This window comes from Capra hircus, chromosome 2 (assembly GCF_001704415.2).
Source record: "Capra hircus breed San Clemente chromosome 2, ASM170441v1, whole genome shotgun sequence".
Taxonomy (NCBI): domain Eukaryota; kingdom Metazoa; phylum Chordata; class Mammalia; order Artiodactyla; family Bovidae; genus Capra; species Capra hircus.
Window position 1 is genome coordinate 47,085,660 of NC_030809.1, and position 15,299 is coordinate 47,100,958.

The 15,299-nt window shown below is 45.7% G+C and overlaps 1 protein-coding gene across 3 annotated transcripts in view; it reads right to left on the reverse strand.

The window, feature by feature from the left end:
- SPATS2L (spermatogenesis associated serine rich 2 like) overlaps window positions 1–14,767 on the reverse strand; it is a 184,013-nt gene extending 169,246 nt beyond the window's left edge. The window contains exon 1 of one of the 3 annotated variants that reach the window (XM_018061185.1): window positions 14,657–14,767. The gene's annotated coding sequence lies outside the window, so the exon portion shown is untranslated. Of the gene's footprint in view, window positions 1–14,329; window positions 14,565–14,656 lie in introns of those variants that run through there. The other 2 variants (XM_018061203.1, XM_018061179.1) reach the window with 2 other exon arrangements.

The following is a 15,299-nucleotide window of genomic DNA, read 5'->3' on the forward strand; positions in this document are numbered from 1 at the left end:
ACTTTTAATTCTTTTACCCACTTCAGTATTTTTTCCAAATTCAATGATATGCAATTATTTTTATAGACAGAAAAAAAGTTTTTTGCAAAAAAACAAAAAACTTGTTGAAAGTATTTTGTAAAATATAAAGCACTACCAAAGAGCCGTATTTCTAGGAAGCAAGAGTTTATTTCTTTTTATTGCAGGTTTGAATTCCTCAGTGCTACTGTTCTTTCACATTATTTTTTCTTCCCATTGAGTCCAAGGTAAAAAGCATGTAGAAGACTATTTTGTACACAAAGGAAACAAAATACAGCACATAAATATTGTTTGTATAACTGACATTTGATATTAATGAAAAAGTCAAAGAGCTTGTGTGGTGGGTGGCGGGGGGTGGGGAACTTTTTCAAATAATACAGAATTTTCCACTTGGAGAAAACACATCCGTTAGGGACACGATGCCATCAGTGTATTCTCTGTCGTGGTCACAGTTAGTGAAGCTGTCGTGGAGCCACTGACATAGATAGATGCCAGCACGCTGTGCGGACGTGCCTCAGTGTGATTCCTGCCTGTCCCAGGAGGAGTGAGTATAATGATGTGCTGGAGGGATACCCAAGGTCTGATTTCCCATCCCACCACCAATTAGTTTTCAAAGCAATGATTCCATAAAGGGAACTGAGTGATACACAAGAAAGCAATTCCTTTGAACCAAACAAGCTCATATGAGTTGAAGTTAGAGGTGAAGTATCAGTTTACTTTACAAAATTATTTTCTAAAAATAAATAAAAAATAGGGTCATTTACATATGCTCTTGAGTAAACTTTTCTAAAGAAAAATGTATGCAATCTACAAGCTACTCCAAATTAATCTCATTACATTTCATAATACAGGTTCTATGATTGGCAGTAAGTGGATCAATAATGATGGTATCACTAAGGCATCTGATTAAGTCTTTCCTGGCTGTATCCTCTTAAAGAGAGCTTGGGGGCAAGAAAATAAATCCAAGTGCAAGATGATCAAACTCTTTCAAAGAAACAAACCAACAAAACACAGCTAACAATTCATGTATGGATGTCAAGAAGTCTCTTGGAGAAAGTCACAGAACTCTGTCTTTGGACTGTCTTGGTCCACATTTTATCAATGACAAAGGAAACACCTTCCTCAAAAGTATAATTGACAAACAGGTGAAAGATGTACCACTGAGAGATTAAATTTTTAAAAGTTAGAATCCAAAAATGTCTTGATAGAGAGAAAAAATGATTTGCAAAAAAAGGAACAATTTTCATCAACCTTCATGAAGATACTTCTAGTGCATTTCCATAAGGAACAGCTAAATATGCCTCGCCTTAAAAAATGAGAAATAACCACAGACAATCCAGAAGATTCAGAAGGTAAAATCTTACCAAGGTTTGGAAACGATAAATTAATGTTGTCCTGACCACCTCAGTTGATACCGCCCACTGCAACAGTTCTTATTCCAAGACTAGTAGAACAATAAATGAGTTTATATGTTAATGTCACAAACTAACACTAAATAATATTTTTAATGCTATTATTTTTAACAGCATTAAAGGTAGCGGGTTTATACTCTCTTTGTGAGTGTTCATGGGTTGAATATGACACTCCACTGATGCTCTAGTATCACCATGGAGCGATCAATTGCATCAAGCGCCCAGGAAGCCATTGACAGCCCCTGCATGCACTGAGTCCAGTCCATCATTTAGACTTCACAGGATAAACACAGGAAAAAGGACAAAGACCTTCTGGATGAGGACACTAGCAGTCACAGTAGCCAGCATAACATCTTCCACTTTCCCCTTTAAAAATTATAGGACTGCCCCCATTCCTATAATAAACACAGGTCAGTTAGAAGCGGCAGTATGTCAGAACCAGCTCTGTTTACAGGTTTCCTCAGTTATGTATTAGCAATCACTACAATATAGGAAAGTTAACCCACACTGAGAACAACACGCCTCCAATCAAAACCATTCTCTCCTGAGTATACTAAAGCTTTCTCTCTCTTTTTGTCAGCAACAAAGGTGACAAATAAAAGAACTTCCCAAACACCCACAGTTAAGGAAAGAATGGCTCCAACAAAGTGTGAAGCCTGTCCCTGGTATCTAATTTGTATATGAATCTTTCTTTTCTGGGTTATTTTAGTGGCTTCCTTTATCTATAATTTATCAGCAAAGAATAGAAATAAAAGTTTATTTTGATGGCAGTGCACCTGACTATTCAGAGATTCAAAAACTTGCTTTGTTTATTCTTATATTATCCTGGCAGAGGATGTAAACATGTCTTTTTTTTTTCCCCCATAGCTTCATGCTGCATTCATAATCCCAGATGAATATTTTCACAAACGCAAACCATTAGGCAGGACTGGCCTTAAGCAAAAATGTGAAGGCAACTTCCTTCTGATCCTTTTTCACCCAGGGATGGCTGAATTCTGGGTCTCTAGACCCAGATTTCTTATCTTCTTCCTTATCAGTCTCAGGAAAGGGTCTGTAAAATCTGATAAGTTGCCACTTCCTTAGCATTGCATTTTAGGCCCTGCTGCTGGGCACTTTATACCTTATTTAGTCATAAAAAAAATCGTAACAAAGCAAGTAGGTATTATTAATTTCACTTCATAAATGAGAAAACTGAGGTTCAGAAAAATTAATCTTCAGGAAGATCAAGTAATTGGCTCAAGTTCATTACATCCAGTCAATTACATGAGTCAAAACTAGGCTTTCCAAGCATCAAATTTGCTCTCTTTCTCTTCCAAACCATATCGGTCTTGGGAAAGAAAACAGAGCTTTTACAATGCAGGCTTTTGCATATTAGAGAGCAAGGAAGAGTAAGTATTGATATTTGAAAAGCTCTTTTAAGTAGAATGAATTCTGAAATCACACCATTATAAAGGCAGCAGCTACCTTTCTAGTCTACATGTAAGACCAACTTTCCCGCAGGGAACAAAGAAGCAGACATACCATAATTTAGGAAAATCAGCCTACACTTGCCTTCCCCTTCTCTTCCCAAATTGCATCTATGGTACAAATGGGACCACAGAGACCAGCAGGGCAGCCAGACTAAGTTTCTGGCCCTTTGCTGGCAGGAGTCAGTTTTGAAGAAGCTTGAAATGGAGCAGCAGGCACTTACTATATAGGGCTTGTAGCTCAGAGGCAAGACTATCGGCTTAAGAAAGCTTGGAGGTAAGTGATGGGACCCTTACCAAAGGCAATTTGGGATTCCTACACAAGAACTCAAAGTGAGGACTTGGGAATGTGAGAGAGAACCTGGGGTGCAAAGTGGAAATTCAGTACCCGAGAATGAGACGGTTCTGGCTTCCCGGGTAAGGGGAGGCAGGCGGCACGGTCAGTCCAATGGAGAGTCACTCAGCTTCAGATGGAAAGGAGCTGGAGCCCCTGCCAAGGGCCCGAACTGGTCCCAGATGTGGCCAGTGGGAGAGCAGTCACCACACCTGGGTGGTCACCACTTTCTCAGGCCCGTCTCTGTACAGTATGACTTTCAAACTTTTAACACAACCGCCTTCCCCCCTACCAGAATCTTATACTAATGCCTGATATACAAAGGCAAGTCAGAACAACTGCCCAGGGCATTCTTATTAGAACTGAGGGGTTCCACAGAACACAGCATGCAAACCACCAGAATACAAGCGCTGAGGCCCACTGCCTATCAGCCTCACCGGCAAGGGATTCCAGGGGACTTTTCCCTTAAGAGTCATGGCTTCTTCTCTTTACCTTCACGTTTCTCCTGGCGCCAACCTGATAAGTTCTGCTTTTCTATCACTGTTTGGCTTTTCCACTTGAAGACAGAAAGCTCTGCGTATCTCTTAGGACATATTATCTTCCGGGTCCTTGTGACAGCTCTATACCTTACTCCAAGCCTTTTAGGCCAAATGATCCACAGACTGTTGCCCCCAGTATCCTAAGGCACAACTGAGGAGAACTTACCAGCTGTTAGGCAGGTCATTTTGTTTGATGCACAGTGGCTTCATCATGGACATATTATTGAGACTCAACACTGGGGAGGGATCCACGGCAGGATGGGGGATCTCAGAGGTCGTAGCTCCTGGTGTTCTGTCTGCACCTTACGAGCAGGAGGCTTCCTGGGAGTGGGCGCCTCTTGCCCTGCCCTTGCTCCTCCTATCTACCTCAAGCCTCCCTCCAACACAGTCTCCCTGCTTCCCTCTCCCGAGGGAGCCTGGGTGGGTCGGGGGAGACAGGTGTGCCTGACTTGGGATTTCAGCCCTGAACACGTGGTACGAGGGGCTCCCTGCTGCAATTTTCATAATCTGTCTCTGTGAAACTGAATCTTATCTAAAGCATTTAATATCTCAGTTCAGTTCAGTTCAGTCGCTCAGTCGTGTCTGACTCTTTGCGACCCCATGGACTGCAGCACGGTCCATCTATACCAACTTAGTATCTCTGGATTTACGAAATGGAGCAACTGCTGCTTCTCTACACCTGTAGGGTTGACTTAATCATTCAGAAAGCTTTTGGGAGTGGTTCAAACAAGATGTATCTCCTGGGAGCAAGGAGTTGTCCTCCACTGGTGCTGTCCAATAGCACTACTATGCAAGCCACACAGTGAAGGTGTGGAAGTGTTAGTTGTTCAGTCATGTCCGACTCTTTGCCACCCCATGGACTGTAGCCTGCCAGGCTCCTCTGTCCACGGGATTCTCCAGGTAAGAATGCTGGAGTGGGTTGCCATTTCCTTCTCCAGGTCATCTTCCTGACCCAGGGATGCCTGCATTGCAGGCAGACTCTTTAACATCTGAGCCACCAGGGAAGCCAAACACAGGTAGTTTACGATTTCCTAGTAGCCATGTTAAAAAATAAAATAAAAAGAAATTAGCTTTAATAATGCTTTATTCAACCTACTATATTCGAAATGTTACTGTTTTAACATGGGATCAATATTAAAATTTGATAATGAGCTATTTTACGCTCTTTTTTTGCATGCTGAGTTTGAATCCGTGATGTATTTCACTCATATCTCTGTTTGGACCAGGTGTGTTTCAAGTGCTCAGCAGCCACAGGCAGCTAGTGGTCATGGTACAGGACACCACAGCCCTGTAATCTCTTCTCTGTTCCCATACCTCCTCTCATTTCTCTCCTGTAACAACTCATTTCCTTTAGGAGGGATGCTATGGGCAAGGGTAGTCAGTGGGGACCAGGATCATTAGGGAAGACTTTGATACACACCCGAAGGGAGAGCCAGATCACAAAAGAGCTTTTGTGCCAGGCTAGGGAGCTTAGATTTTTATCCTGGAGGAGCAGTGACTCTGCAGAAGGATTTTAAGCAGCAGAGAGTCCGTGATCAAATTTGCCTTTTAGAAAGGCGGCAGTGTGGGGAAGGGATTGGAAGCAGGCCAGACAAGGCAGCGAGACCAGTTACAAAGCTACTGCAGTAACCCTCGAGAGAGTGATGAGGGCTTGAACCAAGGCAGCTGTGGAGGTAATGGCCTGGAGAGGTGAGGGCAGAATTAAGGGTTTCAGAAGATAGTTTTTACATGGCTGAGTTATCAATGAAGAATAGGGGTTGAGTAAGAGAGAGGATCCTGTACCAACTCCCAGATTTTAAAACTGATCAAATGGCTTCATTCGCCGAGGTAGAGAACACAGAAGGAGTAGGCTGGCTGTAGAAGCAGAGTCTGAACTCAGTTTAAGATGCCTGGCACAGGTATCAGGAGAGTTCACGGTCGGAGTTGCAGACTGAGGAATCGACAGCTATAGGTGGGAACAGAATAAAGGAGTAGGTGAGCAGAAAGGGTTGAAGGATGAACCTTTAAGAGTGCTGAGGTCTGGGAGAAGAGGAGCCTGCAGAGAACTCTAGTACAGAGCAGCTGGGCAACAGCAAAGAAATCAGGAGAGGAATGACTTAGAAAACAGGTGGGCAAGGTTTCAAGGTGGAGAGATCAGCAACACCAGAGGCAGTGCACAGGGCAAGAATTATAGGAGAATCCTGGGCCACGGGTCTGGCGGTTTGAAGCACAGAGGCGGCTGTTACAAGAGGACAGGGCTGTAGAGGGTGGAGAAGAGAGGGGAGCTGGGGCAGGGAAGGTGATGCGTGAGGACCTGTTCTTCAAAGAGATGCCTCCTCCGACCACGGAGGGAGATGGAACACGACCAGACTCACAAGGAAGGGACCACGAGGGTTTTGTTTGACATCTCTTGTTATTAAAGAATGAGAAAGATTTATGAATGCTTATGAGACAAAAATGAAGGCTGGTTGAGACCCTGAGGGAAAGAGAGATGATGGAAAGAGACACCTGAGGAAGAAAGAGGGGATAGTGTCCAGACAGATGGGCCTCAGAGTACAGCAAAGTAAAAGCAAGAAAAGGAGTGAGGAAGACACATTTACAAGGAAGACACAAAAGTGCCATTGTGAAACTACTTTTCTTTATTCAGAAATCTGTGTGAAATACAATTATAGTGTGTGTGTGTGTGTTAGTTGCTCAGTTGTGTCTGACTCTTTGCGTATAGCTCACCAAGCTCCTCTGTCCATGGAATTCTCCAGGCAAGAATACTGGAGTGGGTTGCCATTCCCTTCTTCAGGAGATCTTCCCAACCTAGGGATTGAACTTGCGTCCCTTACGTCTCCCGAATTGGCAGGTGGGTTCTTTACCACTAGTGTCACTGGGAATCCCTAAGACGTCTGATGTGTAAAATCAGATAAATGCTGAACATAAAAAGAAGGTGTTACAGTTTTCTGGAACTCCAGATGTGTCGTCTTGGTGAACTACCAAGCTTTCGAATCCCTTCAGACCTTGCCTCAACAGGACCTCAAGGGACTCCCATCTCTGAGAAGAATCACAGTGTTGTGTATCGCTGGTGGCCTCTCTGAATGGTTGGTGTCTATGCTGAACTGATAGGTAAATATGTCTGACATCATCACCATGCATTACCTTAAAGGGTGATATGAGAAAAAAGCTGCTCATCAACTCTGTAGATTTGATCAAGCTATGTAACTTGGCAGAGCTATGGTGCCCCTTCCTTAAAAGGATACATAATCCCTACCTTGCAAGAGGGCTGTTAGTTTTAAATCAGTGAGTGGTAGCCATCATGATGGTGATGGCTGCATTCTCTTTGTTCTGAATTTATAGGAATTGGGTGCTGCTGTTGATGAATTAGTACCTGGCAACAATTAGCATCTTGATCCCCAAAGGAGAATTAAGACTCGATCCTAGCGTGAGGAAGCGTCCTTAAAAATCTTAGTGGTCATCTGAGGCCCCCTTTCCTCTTCCAGTACATATTCAGTCTCTGCTTTCAAACTGCCAGGGTTGACACCTGCTCTGTAATGTACTCACCACTCAGCCTTTCTAGGCTTCAGGATGGCCCATCGGTAAAATGAGGTGGGAGGTGGCAATAGCACTGATTTGAGGAAAGATGGAGCTAATGCATGTACGTAGACATTGCCTGGTATAGCCCATGCCTGAATACATTTAGTCACAGAGTCTTATCACCTCGTGAAATAGCTCGATCCATTACAGGACCATCTTCCTTATCCTGACCCCAAATCTGTCTCCCTGAAACGCATACCCATCTGTCCTAGCTTCATAATCCATGGGGTCAGAATCAGAACCTGGGAACTACATAACAGCATGTTTACTCATGCAGCTGTTTATTCATGCTCTGCTAGGATCGCAGTGTCCCACAGATGCCTGGTTACTTAGGACCACGATCAGGGCTGACCTGTTTACATTACTAAGAAAGTTTCAGCCTTCGGTGGTATTTCCACGTTGCAAGAATCTTTTTCAGGAATTCTAGGCAAGCTGGATGCTACCCAGAAACACACCAATTATAATCCTTACAAGCTTTATTTTGCGCTTTATGTCATGGTCAGTTCAGCACTTGGCACCAAAAGTAACAGTTGCAGGTATTCGTATATCCTTTAAGTTTCATTCCTACTACCCAGGAGGGTCCTAGAAGCATTTCAGCTTCTGTGTAGTGGTAGTAAAATATATAAGAGGACTGATGTTAGAGTCAAAAAACCCTGGGATGCCTGCCCTGTGCTCCTCCCAATGCTGTGGCCCTTTCCCCACCGCTATATTCCCAATATAGTTACTGAAATCTCACCCGAAGCCTTTCAATAATCAGCTCAAACAACCGTCACTCTTGGAAGGCCCTCACCACTCCCCAAGCAGAAGGAAATTTTCCCTTCTGAGCTCTCTTAGACCTTTGTTTCTGGGATGCATATGTTCTTTCTCCTGCTGAACTATAAACTCCTTCCCGGTAGAAACAGGGCCTTGTACAAAGTGAGTCTTATTAAAAGTTGAAAGAACTGAACTTTGTCCTGATACAGCAGAATGGGTGTGGCAATTTTTCCCTACCTCGCTTTTCATCCCTAGATGGATTCCCAGATTTTTTTTTTTTTAATGTTCAAGAAGCTTTTAAATGAAACGATTGGGTTGCTCTGCAACTGTTGTTGCTGTTGTTTAGTCACTAAGTTGTGTCCGATTCTTTGTGACCCCTTGGACTGTAGCCCGCCAGGCTCCTCTGTCCACGGGATTTCCTGGGCAAGAATACTGGAGCGGGTTGCCATTTTCTTCTCCAGGGAATCTTCCCGACCCAGGGATGGAATCCACGTCTCCTGCTTCACAGGCAGATTCTGTACCACTGAGCCACCCAGGAAGCCCTTAGAGCCGATTAGTCTGAATATTTATAGAAATACATGCATGCATGTTAAGCTGCTTCAGTTGTGTCCAATTCCTTGCAACCCTATGGACGGTAGCCCGGCAGGCTCCTCTGTTCATAGGATTCTCCAGGCAAGAATACTGGGGCGGGTTGCCGTGCCCTCCTCCAGGGGATCTTTCTGACCCAGGGACTGAAACCACGTCTTTTTTGGCAGGTTCTTTACCACTAGCGCCACCTGGGAAGCCCATTTATAGAAATGATAACTCTGTGTATAAAATACTGGCATAAGGCCTCAGTGCTTTCACTTGTGCTCACTAATGGGACCCATCACTCCACCTTAAAATAACGACAGCCTCCTTAATTCTAACTCACAACTGCCAGCCTCCATCATTATCTCAACTCTGGAAAATGCCGAGGTCTCAGAATCCTCACAGCTGATGAATGAAGAGACTTATTAGAACCACTGAAAAAAAAAAAAAACGGGAAAAAACTCCTTGACAGACTCTTCTTCAAATGCTGGTCCCTTTCATCCAATGTCAACATTAATTTCTACATTAACAAACATTTATTGAGGTCATGACTAGGTGTCAAGCTGCAAATTAGGCTCTGAAGACACAATGATGAGCAGTACATAGGCAATATCAAAGCCCATCTTTTAAAAAAACAACAAAAAAAATCACCTTTCTAATTTATTGATTCTACAGGTCTACTTATCAAGGGTGTGCTGTGCCCAAGGCTTGTAGATGGTTCAAAGACAGCATACAAGGTCCATCAGTGCCCTCTGAGGACTTGCAGTCTAGCTGGGAAAGCAAGAATCAAGAACACAATGGTATAAGGGAGTATAAGAGAGAGTATATAAGAGTGTTCTAAAGAATGATGCAGGCAAAAGGGTAGAAGAAGAAGCTAAGGAGAGTAACATGATTAGGGCAGGTGGACTTAACCTGGAGATTGTGCTTAGGTCAGAAGAAAAAGGAAAAGGCATTCTAAAACAGAGAGCACGAACAAATTAGAAGGGCTGCTGCTGCTGCTGCTAAGTCGTGTCAGTCGTGTCCGACTCTGCCACCCCATAGATAGCAGCCCAGCAGGCTCCCCCATCCCTGGGATTCTCCAGGCAAGAACACTGGAGTGGGGTGCCATTTCCTTCTCCAACTCATGAAAGTGAAAGTGAAGTTGCTCAGTTGTATCAGATTCTTCGAGACCCCATGGACAGTAGCCTACCAGGCTCCTCTGCCTATGTCCATGGGATTTTCCAGGCAAGAGTACTGGAGTGGGTTGCCACTGCCTTCTCCAATTAGAAGGGCAGTGAGATTCAATTAGTAGGAATAGAAGCTACATGTTAGAAAAATAGGAAATAAAATTGGTAAGTAAAATGTGAGCAAGAGTCAGATACATTAACAGAGAAGGCAATGGCACCCCACTCCAGTACTCTTGCCTGGAGAATCCCATGGATGGAGGAGCCTGGTAGGCTACAGTCGATGGGGTCGCTAAGAGTCAGAAACGACTGAGCGACTTCACTTTCACTTTTCCCTTTCATGCACTGGAGAAGGAAATAGCAACCCACTCCAGTATTCTTGCCTGGAGAATCCCAGGGACAGAGGAGTCTGTTGGGCTGCCGTCTATGGGGTCGCACAGAGTCGGACACGGCTGATGCAACTTAGCAGCAGCAGCAGCAGCAGGTACATTTAAACCAGGTTGAGAGGTTGGACCAAATGTGGTGGGTAAAAGGCATAATAAATATTTGAACGAGTGAAAAGAGTACCAATTTTGGAATCAGACAAACCTAAGTTCAATTCAGTCTTCTTGTGAGACAATCCTTGGATAAGAATTCTAAAGAGCAGAGTTTTAGGAACATTGATAAGATGAAATGCGAAACATCAGGAGAACTCAATTACAGAGATACAGGATGTAGCTGACTGTAATCATCCTAGAACAGTGATGGCCGAGGGTCTCGGCTACTGGGGGAGGCAGTGAGGAAATGTCAGGGCTGGCTCGGAGAAACTCTTACAAAGGAAGAGTTGACAAGATGTGGTGCCCACTTGGGCTTCCCTGGTGGCTCAGCTGGTAAAGAATCCTCCTGCAATGTGGGAGACCTGGGTTGGATCCCTGGGTTGGGAAGAAATGAACGGCTACCCATTCCAGTATTCTGGCCTGGAGAATCCCACGGACTCTATAGTCCATGGGGTCGAAAAGAGTTGGACAGGACTGAGCGACTTTCACTCAGGATGGTTCCTAGGTCTGAGTCTGAGTGATGAAGCAAACGCTACCAGTATAAAGAAAAGGAAAGTCTGCTCATTGTGAAAGGAAGAGGTTTAGCAGAAAAATATAAAAAGTTGATCAGGCACGTAGCTTCTGCCCTAACTACAGGGCATCGATCATAAAAACTATTAAACAAGTGCATAAATGAGAAGAGAGTTTGAGTCAGGACTACAATGATTGGTACATATAAGGACAGATGAAAACATCACATTTAAGAATATTTTTATTAGAAAATAAAAACACTAGCTGTTAAACAAAAATAATGGGAATGATATACACAGTAGAAATGCATCTTCACGGGCTATTTTTCTTAGCTATGGTACTTAGGGGACCCTATCCATTATCACAGCATTGAATGAATAAACTTCTGTAGAAATTCAACATATGGCCTATTTACATAACAAGCGTCACAACTCCAAATTAGCCATTTTGATGTGTCAAGGAAATAACACCTTCACAGCAGACTACTTCAAAAAAAAAAGGAAGAAAAAAAAGAAAGGTTTGTTTTTGTTCTATAATTATGTGTACTGGTGTTTTTTAACTGTTTGTGTCATGAAAATCACATTTTAATTGTGTGATTACACACTAAGACAGAACAGTGATGGAATGAATTGATTGGCTAAATTATGCACAATCATTCAGTGATCAATAAACAGACTCCATCACTTAAATCTGCCCATATTATGCAGCTGCCGTCATGTCCTGTGTCATGCTTGTGAAAGCAACTGTTCTGGGTACAGACATTGTAACAGCCATCTGATTCAATTACCACCTTTAAATAACAGTGAAGGGTCTACAGAAGATGACTAGTGAAGAAGCACAAGGGAGCAGTGAGCAGGCAGTATCCATGTCACACAAAACCCACTCCACTCTATAATCACATGGGGAGACACATGGTTGCCGTTTAGATCATACCACGAGCAATCTCAACTTCTTCCACTTATCCATCAAACAGTAACCCGAAGTTTTTGTCCTGCCTCATAAGATGCTGACTAAAGCTGTGTAAAGATAACACAGGTAACAGGATGAAGATCACCTAGGAGCCTTCAACACAAAAGCCATAAATGAATATTCATCGATAACAGTACAATTCTATCATCAGAGACAGAGAAACTGATAAAACTTAGAACCAAAAATGAAACATTTCTAAAGCTTGACTTCTGATGGAAAGTATTTCCATCTGCATGGCAAAGTAGGTCTTTGAGATGCTTCCTATTGGCAGAGAATCAAAGACTGCAATGGTGTGGCCTAAGCATTTTCTTTTCCTGATCGTTACAGAGATTGGCTGAGCAGCCTCACAAGCCCACAGAAATCTATCCCCACAAAGCCCACTTGAAAATCAGGCAAGCACAGCAAGAGTCAATTGTAGACTTTCATTAGGGGGCTCCCTAAACCAAAATGAATACAAAAGGAGTCTTGAACATTTTGACTTAGTAAGTACTTTAAATTGATTCCTAGAAAAGTATTTAATATTTTCACAGGCAAGGATTAAAGAAAGAAAATTGCCAATTAATATACTCCTTTCCCTGATGTTGAGTTTCGGTTTGTTTTTTTTTCCCTAACCATCCTCTTAGATATTGTCTGCATTCAAGTGATTGTATTTTTATGCAAATTATCCTTTGGAGCTCGTCGTGTGTGTGTGCGCGCGCATATGTGTTTAAAGCCACACACAGATAAAGAATTGGACATATTTTTTGTTCTGCTGCTCCATAAAATAGTTTTTAACAAAGCTTGAGTTTAATCCAAAACTCTAATTAGAGACTGCAGCAGCATTTGCCTTGTCCAAATAGAAAATCATTCCCAAAGTTGATTTTCCCCTAGTTAGAGATCGAACAAATATTTTCATACACAGGTATTTTTTTTAAATACTACAATTACCTGATAAAAAACCTACCCCATCTATACAACCCGCTGCATTTTAGTTGATATAATTTTATAAAGGCCAATCAAATACAAAAAGCGACTGGAGACTTCATTTCAGAGTATATTTCAAAGTAAATGGATTTGTTACTTGGATAATATTTTTTTCTTTTTTCAGAATGAAGCAATTCTGACTTCCTGTCTCTTCTCTCTGCCATATTACACATCTGCTTAATCTCTAGAAAACAAAATCAATCAGATGCGGCAATGAATCGTTCTTTTAGGACAAACTAAACCAGTCATAAAGGTCACACGACCCTACTCTTTTAAATAGTGGCATAAAGCTCTTCTTCTGCATAGGTTCTAAAATTTGAGTCATTTTTTTCTCATGTGCGAGAGGATTGGTAAAAGTTTTTAATATAAATTTTTTTAATTAAATAAGCAAGTAAAAAATATTGCACATAACATTTCATGAAAGAGGCTGTGTTTGAAGTTCAAGGTTTTTCCCTAGTTCTCAAGCTACAGATTTTTTAGCTCACTCAAAGGAAAATGCTGCACAGAAAGAATCTTTAAAATGTCAGGGCTCCAAAATCTTGGCATTTGCTAAAACCCGGACTACTGGGAATCAAAAGCTCAGGAAGTTCACAAACACACACACCAACCCCCTAAGAGGTGGAAACCTCAAGCTGACAAGATAGGAGGTTTCAGTCGCATCCCTGTCCAGGTAAAAGTCTCAACCCTCATCTCCCACGTCTGCAGTATTAATCACCAAACAGAGTGCGAGCAAGCGGGACCGATATTCCGAGGCACGGAAAAGTCGGGAGTGGGCATAGAGCGGGAAGACCCTCTCGCATCTCTGGAACCACGGCTGTCTCGAGCGCTGGCCAACGTCGGCCGACTCCGGGTCCGCCCGCCCAGTCGCGGCAACGCGAAAGCTTAGTCCCGCGGCCAAGTCTCCAGGCATCGGCTCCCGTCACCCTGAGGACTACCACGGCGAGTTTACCCGCTCCGGGAGCCAACGCACCCGGCTCCCATCGAGCACCGAGGGGAGCGGGTTTCCTTGGACCGGCTGCCCCCGGGCCGGACGGCGATCGAGGGCGTGATGCTGCCGGCAGGGGCGGCTCGGAGCAGGAGCGCGGCGGCGGGAGGGGATCGGTCTCCGTCCGCCCGGCGGGTGGAAGGGGGCGCTCGCGTAGGGGAGGGCAGGCGAGGGACCGCGGCCGATTCAGATCCGGGGCGGGCGGGTCCACGTCGGAGCGCCGCCGCCACACGCTCGCCCTGGGCGCGCGAATGTGCGCCGCACCCAGCGCCTCCTCCCGCCCGCCGGCTCGCTCGCCAGTGCCGGCCCGAGAAAGGCAGGACGGCGACCTCCGCGTCCGGTCCGCGCGGCCAGCCCGCGTCGGCGCCGAGCGGGGGCCACACCCAGCGCCCCGGGAGGCGGCGGGGGCTGGGCGACTCAGGCTGCGGATCGCGCGGCCCGGGCTCAGCCACCGTCCCGGCTGCGCAGGCCCCGCCGCGTCCCGGCCCGAGCCCGGAGGGCGGGCGGGGAGTGGGTCCCGGGAGGCGGCGGCGGCCGGAGATCCCGGGCTTACCTCTGTGCCGAGCGCCGGCCTCTCCGTCCCGGATCGGGGACGGGGATCGGGGGCGCGGTTGCCAGGGGGAGGCGCGGCGGCGGTGGCGGCCCCTGCGGCGCGGAGGGCGGGCCGAGCAGGAGCCGCTGCCTGGGCCGCGCGCCGTCCGGAGCTAGCCCCGCGCTGCCGGCGCTCGCGGCGGAGGGCGCAGCCGGCTCGGCCCCCGGGCTAGATTCCTTCACTGACACAACTCCGGGTCGGCCCGCTCCACGCAGGGACACTCCCGCCCCTCGCAGGCTGCTCCCGCCCGCCGGCCAGCCGGCCAGCCCGCCCCTCGGTGTCACTCACCCAGGCGCACACACCCAGAGCCGGCGCCCCTCGCTCCCGCTCGCACACACAGCGCTGCTCACGCCTCTCTCGGGTTTTGTATCCGCTCACACGCACGTTCTGACACAGATCCCTTCCCTCCACACGCCCTCCCTAGCTCCTTTCCCACCCCACTTTCTAGAAGAATCCCCATACAGCTTCCGCACTTTGCTTGCTTGCCCCACACCACCCTCCTCGCCTTCCCCCGAACCTCTCCCTCACTTAAGCTGCCTCTGTGAGATTCAGAGATGTTGCCACCACCGGCACGTGTTGCAGGAGAGGCACCCTCCCCTGCCCAGGAGAAGGAACTTTGCTCCCCCGGCACTGTCTATAAACGCAAGAGTCTTCTCTTTTTTAGAAAGCACTAACGCTTTCTAGTGCTGAGCCTAGCTCAACATGTAAACAAAGGTAGCCGACTTCCGAAATGACCAGAAGAACCAGCAGCGAAAAAAGTAGGGGGGGTTGGGTTGGGTCTGACCTTAGAAACGCTGCTCACCCGAAGTGTCACGGCCCCTCCCTTTCACTGCCTTTCACGCTGAGTACTGGTTGCTCTAAACGTGTGTGATAACCAAGTTCCAGATAGATGCCGTGGGCACCAGCCCATGGATTTCTGCCTGAAAGTACA